Source organism: Calliopsis andreniformis, chromosome 3 (genome assembly GCF_051401765.1).
Source record: "Calliopsis andreniformis isolate RMS-2024a chromosome 3, iyCalAndr_principal, whole genome shotgun sequence".
NCBI lineage: Eukaryota > Metazoa > Arthropoda > Insecta > Hymenoptera > Andrenidae > Calliopsis > Calliopsis andreniformis.
Genome location: NC_135064.1, coordinates 8,672,855 through 8,687,869, shown reverse-complemented (window position 1 = coordinate 8,687,869; position 15,015 = coordinate 8,672,855). Strand labels below are relative to the sequence as shown.

The 15,015-nt window shown below is 32.8% G+C and overlaps 1 protein-coding gene across 1 annotated transcript in view; it reads right to left on the bottom strand.

Moving 5' to 3' along the window:
- Tk (tachykinin) overlaps window positions 1-7,614 on the bottom strand; it is a 39,904-nt gene extending 32,290 nt beyond the window's left edge. Inside the window, exon 1 of the mRNA XM_076375079.1 lies at window positions 7,452-7,614. The gene's annotated coding sequence lies outside the window, so the exon portion shown is untranslated. The remainder of the gene's footprint in view (window positions 1-7,451) is intronic.
- Window positions 7,615-15,015: the final 7,401 nt, after the last annotated feature.

The window sequence follows — 15,015 nt, the reverse complement described above, 5'->3', positions numbered from 1 at the left end:
ATTGTATTCCCTCGAGCCTAGTTAATTGGCGATTTCCCCTGTAAATTTTTAACGAGTTTCCAATCGACTTTAAGATCTTCAGGTTTTCAGTTACACGATGCTTTTCATTTAACTAGTATTGTAATTTATCGTAGCAATTTAATAGTAAGAACATAGGACTCTAAATTACAATAAGATTGCAAAGACGATAATGAAATGAGAAGCATAGATTCCTGATAGTACCTGATTAGTCACAGCGGTAATTACGTGGATCTTGATATTTGGATATATTGTCTACTGTATATCTGCTTTGCTTCTATCAGTTGTATAAATTAATAACTTCATTTTAAATAACTGCTTATTTCAGTACTATTCGATATAATATGTATACTATTTAAAGGGTACGAATATTAGTTCTAGAACACAAAGGCTCGTCATTTTTATAATTGATGAATCTTTTGGTACAGGGTGTTAATGTGTGCTAATTGTCCCAAATAATACCTATATTTTATTTAATAAAAATATAAAGATATAATTTATAATACTGTGTTATAAAAATAAAAATTCAGGAAGATTGTCTATTTTACAAACATTTATATTAGAGTAATATTAAATATTTGTTGTCTAGAATTAACAGTATTAAGGCCATATAACCATAACCGTGATCATATGTTGAAATTGTGGATTTCCAACACTTTAAATGTAGAGAAGAAGGACCCTAAAATTCATTGTTGCACCTTTATCCTCGCCAGAGATCTTAAACAGTGTTATTCACCGCGTCTCACAAAGTTTACTGCAATGTATCCTTTACTGCGTTGAAATCTCCTTGCTTTAGCACGTTTACGTTCTCATCGTTAAATGCTACAATATTTTTTGCTGTTTTGTTTCTTTTTTTTTTATCAAGCTGCTTCATAAGATGAATTCCTCACAATTCATAAGTCTAAAATCTGCACATTTGTATTCGTTCACATATATACGAAAAGTTTATTAATTGTACAAAAGGCTGTACTGTATTTTGTATTCTTATTTGTCTCAAACTTTTCGTATCCAATTCATTTAATTTTAATAACAAGAATGAAATATCTTCAGAACTCGAATATGTGAATTTATTAATTCTTTGTGAAGAAACGCACAAAGAATTCATACATAAGTCATTGTATGCAGGAGCTTCAACGACAAATATCAGATATTTGAAGAGATTATTCTGCATGCTAAAGTAAGACGAATATTACGAATGATAAAATTGCCATTGAAGCTTTCTTTTCAAATTATTAATTGTTAAAGATATACCTGAAATGTGTGTACAACATGTGTGACTTGATTTGTTCTACTGACATCACTTTGTTTGTTTACTGCATGCTAGCAATGGAATAACTCCCGAGTCAGATAAATTTTATACAAACTTCAAGCGATTTTGCAACAATTAATAATTCTGAAACGAACGCATGTGTATTATTAAAAGTACTAACTTCGAATGAAAAATACTGTAATATAACTAAAAATTGGATATTAAATATTAATAATCGTTCTATTCTGCTCTTCCCTTTTTCTTTCTATCAAATATAAATCTCCAACTCTAACACTTTTTCGAGTTTAATAGTTTTATATTCTCAGAATTCTTCGAATTTCTAATACTTTTTAGTTTTATCAAATAAGTTTTACACTATTCTCAACTGTATCTACTATTATTATTACTACTGGTAGATACAACTATTATACCTACTACGAATGTATTGCATCGTGGATACATCTTTATTCAGAGCACTCGAGAATTGAAAAGGTCGATCGAAGACTCGTCGTAATCTTAGGCGTTAAATCGCAGATCAATGAGCGTTGGCCGCAATATGCACACAACCAAACGCTTTCCTTTGTTTCTCCAATTATCGTTGATTACTACTGTACCTTCCTATACCTACGCGGTGTTTAGATTTATTTTGATATCCGCGACATCGTGTTATCATGTCCTAGGAATCACTTTCTTTGTTCGAACGAAAAGAGGTTACTTTAAAGGGAAGAAATAAAAGCCATGCTTCTTCCACGTATATTGTTCGCAACTGATGCGCACACGATACGATTGATTCTTTTCCATGTTCTGGTTTATGGTAATAGGTTGAACTAGAAGGACAAAGTATTCTCTGAACATATGGAGAACTGCGAAATGTAACGGACTTTCTCGAAGAAGAAAGTTTGCAACAGAAAGTGCCATGTAGTAGAGACCAACGCATGGTCAGCCGAGAGTTAAGTTCTGATTTCTGTTACCATTAGTATTCGCTGAAATTTGTCTGTGTCTCTTTAATCTAACATTATTAGTATTACGTTTAAAGTCGCTTAATCCTATTTCATATTAAAAAAGTAAAGTAACTATTATCCTGGAGAATTTCATTATGATAATGTGACTTTATTATGAAAATTAACTTTTAGAAAGCGTTATTCTTGTGAAAAATAGATTCAGTCTTGCCAGTGCACTTTCCTTTGTGAAGCATAACAGGTTTTTCGTAAAAAGGTGGATGTTGATACCCAGAAGCAGCAAGTAGTAGAGATCAACGTGTGGTCAGTCCGAGCGAGTGTTTCGTACACTCTGAATATCTATCTCAGCGAGTATAACATTTATTTATGCGTTCATTTTTGTAATTAAATGGATTTAATGGAAATACAGGGTAAACGTAATTTAATCTAAAGAATAAGTTGCTTGATAATTAGTTAAAATGAATTCATTGTTACAGTCGATATTTCTCAACTTCGGTAATTGCATGGCGTTATATCTGCAATCACAGCGTGCAAAAGTTTTAATTAAATCTTGATCTTTGGGAGCATCAAATGATAAACTAGTACTGTTATTTTGCATGATAAACTGCTCTTTCATGCAGTAGGTTTCACAGTATGTATAATTCCTCTAAATACCAACTGTTGCTTTTCAGTTAGTGGGGACACATGAATTGAGCACAGTTATAGATAGCAATATATTACAATAATAGATATAAATATGCATATAGGTACTCATATGGCGATTCAATATTTTGGAATAATTGATAGTTTGATATATTCCTTTTTAACAATAAGTAATCTAGATGATTTTTCACTCATAATATCTAACGCTGTGCTTCCAGTCTAACAAGAGCATGATATGCTATTATTAGAATTGTATCGGTAATTATGAAAGTGATATAATGTAAGTAAATAATTTTAAAACTTTCAATTTATCATTTTTTTGTAATGTAAATCAATGCAATACTGAATAAGTGATCAATTCTATTTTCTTAGATTTTTTATTTAGATTATTTTCACAATTGCCGGTACAATTATTATTCTTAATGTCTGCTTTTCATTGCTGACAAAAAAGAAAGACAACGAATAGATAAAGAAAACGATATGAATTCGTGTACAGTATTGCAAGGAATGAGATATAACTGTGTTATCGACATAAACTAGTATTATACGTACAATAGTAATTACACTAACTCAACTTTGAATATTTAAAATAAAATATATCCTTACAGCGCTTAATGAATTGAGAAGATATAAACTGTCTATGTACTACTATTAGGTGATTATTTTTTAAAATATAATCGCAATTACCCTATGCTATGTTATAATACTAATACCATACAAATTAACGGATAAAACCTTCTCATTACTGTCGCAAACAGAGCTGAGAGATAGTGAGGATTAGAAAAATATTTTTTTTGTAAGGATTTTATGAGTGACGTTTTGACAAAACAAACATTGTGTTTAACAATTACTATAACCTAAATTTCAAGAAAATTCGAACTAAAGAGCAACTTGTCTGGCCAAAACTTACACAGAGAGTGAGGCTTTTGAAAGCTACAACGAGGGCAACAAGTGGAAGTGCTTGAGAACTAGTATTCTATAGCCTTTTAGACGCAAGTACTATCGCGTACGAATCGAAACGGAATAATGCATGAAGAAATAAAAGATGAAATGAAAAAATAAGTGAAGCAAGGAAGAAGAGAGGAGTAGCTGAAACATCGTCCAGGATATTAAGACGTAGCGATGGATCTTTGTGCAGATCAATTATTCTTGATTGTGAATGAGAGGATATTTACGAATTATTTTAAATTCTATTTGTAAAATTACCGTTTTTACGAAAATTGCATCTACATAATGTAAAAAAGTAGCAATGTACAGTGACTCATAGATAGTGACTCATTCACAAGTACCTATTGGAATATTGGTTAATTCTAAAAATCACTATGGAGTATTTTTTCTTATTTCTGTAATTTCTAGCTTTTTCATTTTACTTTCGTTTGGTTTTTTCTAACTATACCTAATATTCTGTCATAAATGACAAATTGCCTTGACTGTTCAAATTATTATTAAATACGTAAAAAAATATATTTAGATACAAATTAATATATTACTAGTAGTTTTGTAGCAATTAACCTTCATTGACTATTAACAGTAACTTCTAAGCGATAACACCTAAGCTATAAATATCTCAATATTTAAATCTCTGCAATGAATCTTTTTCACCGTAATTCTTGAGAAAATATAAATGAAAATGCTACAAGTTATACAGAATTAACTTAAATAAACTCTCTTTTCATTAAAATGAATTTTGTACATATATTAATACTACTGTTGCGAGAAGACATCATTAACCAAAAATTAATGTGTGGAAAGGACAAAACAACCCAAACGAGAGAAATGCTTACGTTGCTAATCTTGTCAAAGGTAGGAACCTATCGAAGCATCGTTAAAAGGACGAGTTTGATTCACCGATTTTATGAGAAAAATAATTCACTAGCTTGAAAACGTTAGGTAATCTTAATCAGTGACCAAAAACGGAACAAACACCATCATCCTCATGTAGTCCTAAGTGCGAGCTATCTTTTCTTGTATACATTGTTATTTGATATTTATAGAACTAATATGTATACGTAAAGCTATGGCAAAGGACACAGTCATGAATTTCCATTTGAAGTCGCAGCCAAAGAGCTAACAAGGACTAAACATCTCGATGGTTGCGCTGCTGAAGAATTCGACCTGACGAGTAAGTACAACTATTTCCGTTTGAATACATTCCATGGACATTCCATGGACATTTCAGTACAGACAAAAGTGGTGAACCAAGAAGACCCAACAATTCCACGACGTTTGGTGCATGTACATTAAATTACCCCAAAGAGTAGACAATAGGAGACAAAAGTTTGCATTCCCTAAGGCAATGAACTAAACTCCACGCTGGTAAATTAAGCGTTGGTTTATTTCAAATAGGAACGCATTTGGAACATTCTGCTGTATGTAACAGGTTCTGACACTGTACAACTTACAAATTCTTTGTCCTCTGTTATGAAGATTTAATGTTGTGTTTAATGCGTAGGTATTTTACACGTAACTAGTGGTGGTAACTTATACAGTGATAATGGTAGTGGACAAACAGGCGTTTTAATTACTTGTCCCTCTGATATTTCGTAAGGTGCAAATAGTGCTTGTAACGTATACAAAAGGAGATAAGTTGTATAATCGATTGAAGTTCTTGCGCAATAGTAACACGTTTGTTTGAAATTGATGAAACTAGTGAACGAGGATGATATCTCATATTTGTTTTCGAATACAAAGGAAACTTATACAAGTTTACTTAGAAATGTGTTTTTAAAGGATGTTACAACTTTGGATTTGCAATGTTTTCATGGCAGCTTTATACCTCGAGTAATATTTTCCTATTTCTTTTACTTGCATATTTTTTACTTATTCAATATTTGTTGTTATTTAATAATAATAAATATTATCAATCGCTAACATCAATTAATTCAATTAAAGAACATATTAATATTATTACTAAAAGTTTCAACTCCGAATTAAAAACAACTGAAGCATTCTTTACCAAAAATTAGCAACTGCTTCAAACTCTTTTACCAGTCACAGTATACTAAATAATTCTCAATATTTACTAGTGTCTGTTCAACATTAAAAATACCGTAGAATAACATATGCATAACAGAACAAGCAAAATATTTTTATTTTCGGAATATAGCGTTGCGTAAATAAGAGATCGCGAACCGAACACGAAACCTTTCGAAGTTTACGTCCTTTCGTAAAACGTGAAACGCAAATTACAGTCGATCTGATGTTTCTGTATTTTACGTCAGCGCTAAAAGTGCCGTCTCTTTAACACGAAAGGTTCAGCACACCCTCTACGTATGCGGCAATGTTGCATGGTCGACGTTATCCATTGTTTTTGCCGATAGAAGTTTGTCTTTTATGAAAGATACATAAGGCAGCAGGGAATGGCACGTGTAGGTAGCTGCAAACGAAAGCACACGAGCTAACTGTAACGACGAGGGTGAAAAACATAACAGACTCTAGGACGAAAGCAGGAAGTGTATCTTGGACAAGTGTTAAAAAAAATACTGCCTGTAACCGTTCGGGAGGAGAGCTTTAAAAGTTTCTCGACTACGTGAAAGTCGATTTCTACGTCTTCTACGAGCACTTGAACCAAACGATAACGAGAACTCGTGTCTTGCGGAGCGAGGAATCGATACGCGTGTTGCTATTTGTATTTTTGATGAAATGCCCGCGACCTTTCGGAACACGGAACCGAACCAGACTAATTGATAGTTCGGGTACCAACTTCAAAGGCAAACAGTATCAGTTATTAGTCGCTTGTCTGAGGGATTGTGACGCGACAATGGTCAGAAGAAACTTTACAGTAGTCGTCAATATAATTGCAACATTCGTAAAAAATCCTGTGTGTTGAATATGACATTAATTATAAACGTGATATCTTAATATATCTAACTGTTATGGAAACCAGAATTTCAAGTAAAAGAAGGGAATTCGATTAAGGACAAATAACAAAGGATTATTTCGCATGTGGCAGTTAAATCAAAAGTATTGATATTTTTCAGATTGTACAACTTGGATAACCATGATTGTAACACCGATATCATTTAACATGAGCAAAGTAGGTTCTATAATTTGTTTAATATGAGTAATATTACTGATTTGTTTCTGTGATTTCCCGATTCCCGCTTAGCTGTCGCGCATTTGGCACCGTATCGCGATAGTTACCCATGGAGAAACAGTTTTAGGAATGATCGAATGAGTGAGGTGCCAATGAAATAATTTGAATATAATTCTTAAACATAATTTATTTTCATGTTATTATACCACTGTGTCAGTTAAGCCAGCATCACCGTAAGATGGTACTTATTTTACCTTTTCTTATAATTTATTATTTATTTAAGGTCGCATCAACTACACTGATTATTAGCGTTCACATTAATACCATACTTCTGTCATCATTCAAATTCTCAACTTACTTCTGTCCAGTATTCAATCAACTTACATTTTAAAGAGAAAGTACATATCAAAATGATATTTATTATCAAAGTTTTGCATTATTTCACATTACCATATCGAATAGTATATTTCATCAAAATTTCACACTGTGAAAAAATGAAAAAAAAAAAAAAAGAAAAAGAAAGAAGGCAGATGTGTGCATATCCTACCTTTTTCCAAGCGGATATAAAAGCGTTAGTCAGATGAGGAAGACGCTTATGTGGCTGATCAAGTTCAAGTAGAAATTCGTCTGGTGGTTCACGGAGCAGACAGCGATTCAGGGAAAGTCCTGCTCGATGTGACGGACAACGATGTACTGACGCTCCGCGTGCTTCACCTTATACATAGGCCGGCGTAGTGACGTCACAGATCAGTGGGGCCAATGAGAGGACGGAGCTTGCACCACCATCGGTGGGAAAAATCTGACCGTACCCCTTCCGTCATGAATACCTTAGACGACGAGGCGTGGAGAGTCTTCGGACACAAAACGTTTAAGGCGATCGCGGACTCTCTCTCTCTTTCTCTCTCTCTCGTTTTCGTCTTTGTCGCCGTCGTCGACGAAACCCCTTATTATAGTCTTTATTCGCTGAAATTGACAGTGTCAATAATGCTATTCATTGTTTTATCAACTGTGATATTTTTAAGGAGTTGCGTCACTCTATGCATTTCAAAGAACGAATTTTCTATGCACACACATAGAAGTTTTCGTCTTCCAAAGTTGCATACAAAAGATATCCCTAACTGGCAATAATAGCAAATATATTTGAATAGAAATGCTGCGTAGCAAAAGCCTATAGGTATCTGAAACTGCGACTATACTGTGCAACAAAGCATTGTTATGTAATAAAAGTATTTTTCTAGATTAATTATTCAAGTAAGATAACTTTCATTAACACTAGATTGCCTAAGCAAGTCATTTTGACTGCTTTTGAATTTCAATTAAGAAAATAATGATTTAAATAATGACACAGCTTCTTATAATTTTGTGACTTTTTCTACAACATATAAATGGGTTAATTAATCATTGTTGTTGCCCCCCCCCCCCCCCCCCTCCCCCCCTCCCCCCCGTCCTTCACTTCCGGAATATATATGTGTTATACCTATATTGCCGAAAAGCAGTCATTTTGACTGCTTGGAAAAGACCAGTTCGATAACATACAAGTTCATGATAAATTGTCGATTTCGACATATTCTTGATAAGTTGCAGTTGTTCAATAACTAAAGTTATTGTTATTGTTATTGTTATTGTTATTCGTACTTGTTATTCGAATCTTTATGCCAGGCCTGGCCACGCGCTTTGTTCCCTTTGAACGCGCTGTAACGTCATTCAGATGGGAAGGAGGATCTCTGAGTGTGAAATACATTTTTTTTATTGTTAATACTTATTAATAACTTGTTATATGACTGTAAGTGATATAAAATATATTAAAAATTACTGTTAAACAAATTTCTTTGCGCATTAGTTATTTTTTCACAATGCAGTCATTTTGACTGCTTTCAGGCAATATAGGTATATACTAAGCTCCCGTCTTTCTAGTGTTAAGTAAAACTATTTTTTATGTCAATATTACATATTCAATAAATAATTTTCTCCTAAACTCATAAACAGTTTTTTGTTTCTCCTCGAAAACATACTTTTTGAGTTATGTTACTTTTGTTGTACATGTTCGATATGTATAATCGTTATAATCATAAGGTAGCGTAGTAGCAGTAGTTCATTTTGTGGATTCTGGTTTGCGCCTTCTATTATCCGTACCGATGATAAGGTCGCGTAGACTAAAGTTGAAAACGGCAGCAAGCTGGAATAGAGCGACGCGTGGCGTTCGACTGTATTATACATATGTACAGGGTGATTCTCCCGCCTGGGGTCTCAAAGGTAGTACCGCCACGAAAACGTCGCAGCAAGAACACCTTGTCTGTACATACAATCTGCCAATTTTTTGTTAAGAAACATGTATGAGCAGTGTAGACTCTTGTGGGTTGTGTTTGAGCTCCCAAGCGAGAGAAGTACCCTATACCTATATGTTAAACTATCAATCAGAGAATCTTGTAATTTTACAAATGCATTGAAGGACAGATATAGAGCAAGAAAGTTCTAATACATTTTGTTGTATCATTTGCAATTTTACTTTCATAAAGCTTCAAAAATCCGAGATGTTTGTAGAAAATGGCTTGCGGATTTTTAAAGCTTTATGAAAGTTAACCTGTAGAGGAAACAATAAAATGTATTAGGATTTTCTTTGCTCTATTTCTGCCTTTCAATACATATGTAAAATTACAGCTTTCCCTGTTTGTTAGTTTATCATATAGGTATAATAACTTTGTCAAAATGAAGGCAGCTTGAATACTATTTCATAGAACATTTTATGCTTCAATTTGGATCTCCTACCACTCTTTAAAATATTGAAGGTTCTTCTTGTTATACTCTGTATCATATGATGTTACATAACATGTTTCGTTTTGTTTTTTGTACAAGTTTTCTAACATTATTTTATAATTTGTGTTACATAGTACAGATGTAGCTTTAAATTTAAATCATATTTTTAATGACTACACATAGTAAAAGAACAAAATTCTGGTAGACAGTGAACAAAATTTCTGCTTACAGAAGGACTTAATTGAAGCATTATGGGATATACTTAAGCTAAAATTTACTGAGAATTGTATTATTAAAAATTAAAGATGGTAGTAAACTTTAACTTATAAAAATTTGTGTACGGTAATATTTTAGATATCCTTCAACCAATTTTTATGAAATTTAGTTTTTGAAATTGAAGAAAAAGATATTAAGTGAAAAACTTACTTTTTTACTTGTTTTTGAAATTGTTCTTATTTCTATAATTATTGGAATTTTATAAAATCTATACATCATAGGACAGTGGACAATATTAATTCATTTTTTATATTCATGTGCTCATGCTGGTGAAATCACTGAGTCTTATGTATCTATATACTTTTGAATATAAAATTTGATATTTTTCATAAAATTCATTGCATAATCTATTCAGTATAAAAATTCGATTTCAATTAAGCAAACAGCTTGACTAGTATGTGAAAGCTAACAGAGTGGTTTCTTACGAGGGAAACTTCCGGTTAAGAACAATGTATACCTATATCTTATGCAATATAGATTGCAAAGGGTCATGAGTGGCCAAACCAATTTGGTTGACTATTCAATAGATAATTACTCGATAAGTCGATAATCAATCAATCGTCTCGAAACGTATTGTCTGTTACATCTTATTGTTTTCCAAGAGATACAATTTGAGTTCTTTTCAAATATTGATTCTACGAATAGACTATAATAATACCAAGGGGGAATTAAAGATCATTAGATAAAATTGTTAATGTACGTGGAACAACGATGCCACGAAATGTTATTACACATTGCTTGTAATTGATGCACAAGATTAACACAATTAATATCAAGTTGTGAATGAATATTCATATCGTTGTGTCGCGTACAGCGGAGATACTCCCAAAGTTCTGCATCGCTGAATATTAAACGACCGCGCAAATTCGGGATTCGTAGAGTCGATTGAGTGGTTCGTGTTGTAATGACTGAACTCCATCTCCTTCTGACAAGAAACGAAAGTGTTAAGGCACTTTGTGTTGGCCTTTACATTTATGCATTAATCGTGCATCTTTATACCATAATAGTCGTGGGACAATATGGAAGGGTTTCATGTATCGTAATGATTTAGTTTGAGAAAAATAAGTTAAACATTCCGAAATTAATTGAAAAAACTTGATTGAGAACTATAACTATGAGAAAACTTTGTTTATAAAAGTCTATAGTAGCTTACAGACTCAGTTACATACATATATTCAGATTATTAGTCAACTATAAAATACATTGTTATATATTTCTTTGCTTTCTTCATAGCTGTACATCATTAACTTTCCTCAATGTTTTCGAATTTCATGTAAATACAAAATGTCTTTAAAATTTGAATTCGTAAATTTAATAATTCTTCGTGAAAAAAAATCATGAGTTGCTATACATAGGTAACACAAAATTTCTAATTCTCCGCAAAAATGTATCTAGGTTTACGAAAAGTTCGCTATTGATTCTAAATTTGATTATAATCAAACCAGTCACAAAACATATATTATTTTTTGACTTTATTAAAGATTATTATTATTACAATTTTATTTTTGCTTACTTAAACTTGTCTAAGTTAGTATTACTTTTCCTAACAACTATTTTATACTTATTCTCCCCTTTAAGCTAATTCTAGTGCACAGAAGTTAAATCATAAGGCAAGGGTCTAACGCAATATGTTCGATTACATTAGTTATGCTATCGAAAAGAGATAATCCTCTTGTGTGAAATAGAAATACTGTTCATAGATAAGTGAAATCATAAAAGCAGATGCTTCCGTTGGCACTAAAAAAAAGAACGTAGGTATTCCATTAACTTTTTTTAATCGAATATGTTCTATTGCAGCCATCTGATCAAAATAATTAGGTATCAGAAATATGTAACAAATGATAAGTTATAAACGTTATCCAAAGATTCCTAGAATTTGACTCATTTCATAATAATAAATAAAGTAAAGTAATTCTTAAAGAGTACTATTTCTTGTATTACACTTACAATCACTCTCAAAGGAATGAAAATTCTTTAACGAGACCCCAAAGTTATCACAAAGGAAGAAAAGTAATTGTAAATATTAATAGAGGATATTGTAGTGCAACGTTTTGTCAATACTATGGCAATGACAGCGTTGAATCTCATCGATTCACCATTGTAATAGAGCAGAATACACTCATTATTATCAGTATTATTAAGTCGTTTCGACCCGCGATTATTTTCGTGGTCATAGTATCCAGTCACACTGGACATATGATCACGAAGGGTTAATAGTTATATAAACTATTTTACCAGTAAAATAGATTTTAGAAACAATAGTACATACAACATGTCGTGATACATATTTCTGTAGTAGTAAAACAAAACTATATAAATCGCATTTTGAAAAATTTGGCTTTTGGCTTAATTAAAATCTGCGAGGTATACTATGTGCTGTGTACAAAGAGAGATTGAGTTAAAGGAATATTTTTTTTTTAATGAAAATGATAAAGGACAAGTCCAAACCTTCAAATGTTAATTTCGCGAAAGCAAAAATGCGGGTACATGACATATATTTTGCCTTATAACTATAGATCTGGCGTCGCCAAAGTGATATTACTTGCGAAAGAAATTGTCAGTTACAATTAAGGAACCAAGGAACGTGAAACAAATTGGACGAAAAAATAAAAAAGTAACAGTATCCTTGCGAAGTTCGAGGGCACTTACTATGCAGTTTATAAGGGGAAAAAAAGTGGCATTAGTTACACGGTCGATCTAGCATGGCCGCGCACCATGACCATCCTCTAAGAAGAAAAATACACCCTGGTGGCTACTGGTCGCGCTATCCACGATTCCTCCTCGACTCTGCAGTTTTTACTCGCTTGTTTTGCGTTGCAAAAGAAATGGGTCCCTCGTTCGTTCGTTCATTATTAGGGAATAGAAGGCATGCTAATCGCGAGATAAAATAAAATTTCCACAGAGCAGCTTCCCTTCCTCGAGCACGCTCATTGTCAAAGAGCATTTTCCATGTCTCGACTTGCCTTTACTTTTTTCTTCATATTTCCAGGAGTTCAAGTCAGCCAAGAAATCGTCTCACTTTTTTCTTATGAAACAACGGGTATGCGAAAGTTACGCGTGCATGATATCTCTGTAATAAAAGTGCGTGGCATACCGACTAGAAACATGCAATGAATCCTATGTTCGCTATACGAAACATTTACAAGCTAAAAATGAAACGATTCTTGATACGATCAAGTTGCACGAGGACACGGCAAACCGAAGCGCTCTACGGCGACATAAGAAAGGGGAGAAAGAAAGAGAGGAAAAAGGAAGGTGAAGGAAGGAAAAGAGGGAAAGAGAGAACGTATTACACAAAGAGATCGCGTGTGAAATTTTGTGGCATTAGCAGTCGCGACGTTCAGCAGTGTCGAACTGAAAATATTTGCAGTGAATCGTTAATAATGATTTCTGAGCCCAGTCCATAAATACTGTTATGAAGCCTAACAAGATAATACGTTTTGTATTATGAATGCTATATGCTTCTACTACAGTTTATTTTCTAAGTGTTGTAAAATACTTTTCTTGTATTTTATTTGTACATATTAATTAATGTCATATTTATTTTAGAAATACAGTAGTACTCGAATATTATGTTCTAATTGGTTCTAAAATAACATATATAAGTCCAGGTAGAATTTATACAGGATGCTATAGAATTAGTAGTACAAACCTCAAAGTAGTGATTCTATATGAAAAAATAAGTCGAAAAAATGTAGCAAAATTTTTTAATATTGTGCTTCGTTTTAAAAAAATTGGCTCTGCACTTCAAATGAGAATAAGAGTACCGTGGTATAGTCTTAGGCATTTGAAAGGTAAATGGAAAGAGGGCAATGTTTCTGGTTTACAGTAGAAAAAGTCAATGGTCAGACCGTGAGCGTTCCTCTTACCTTGTGTACTCTTCGAGCACCCAAAACTGTAATTCCGTACGTTTATACCTGGTCGTAACTCAAACTCAATTTTCTCGAAGATATTTTAAAAAATTTTATTCCCTATTTTTTGCTTATCTTTTCATGCAGAATCTATACTTCTGCGCTTGTGCTACCAATTCTATACTTCTGCGCTGTGTACCAATTATTTTATTTCATGCAGATGACATATAATTAAAGTTTGTAATCTTAATTGGCAAAATCTATTATACAAATTTGTTTTCAAATATGATTCAGCTTCACAAGTCGAAAATAAAAAATTGTCGAGAAGAACGAAAAGAAAACGTGTATTTACAAAATTACTTAACCACGGCATTATGAAATATACTTTAACTAAAACCTGTCCTATGTATTACAAGTTACCTCATGTAATTAATGAAAATCTTTAATCCTAATCTATATACAAATGTACAATACCTATACATATATCATTTTAAATGTAATTTTTATGCCAATTTCATTTAATTACTGTGTGAGAATAAAGACATGTAATTATTTTCAATACTATAATAAGTGTATTTAGTAAAATTAGCAAAATTATTGCTCCAGCGTTGAAATATGTCCCCATAGATAACCGCACAAACTACCCTATCCTTTTCTATAAAAAGAAAACCAAATGAACACAAAAAGAAAGTCTTTTAATATATTCATAATGTTTATAAAATACAAATTTGATTAATTCAATAAATTCAAAAGGATAGAATGTGAATTAACATAATATTATTTCGAAATAACAGAAATTAGGATGATATTGTACCCAATAATTTGAATCAGTGTCTGACAGACTGCAGCGTTATTAGTATTCAATAATCGAATACAGTAGTTAAGGGGTAAGAAGATTGTAACGAGAGACTCATAAACGCGTGAAGTGACGCGATACAAAACGACGTTTCCGTTGTTCAGTCCCATACGAGAAAAGCTCTAAGCAACGCCAACGCGAGACTATTCCACGTCCTATTGATATAGTCGCAGTGGCTGATCAGGCTTCGTGGCGAAGGAAAGCCGCAGGCTGCACCAACCGAGCACCCTTATTTATCTCGTTTCCTCCACAGTAGAATTACCGTCTAAAGATCCTGTAATCATCGAAACGGAAACGAAGCGATCGGTGTAACGATTTTCTGGTAACCTGCTACTACCTAACAGGAACCTGTCTGATCTGTACCCTTGGTTGTC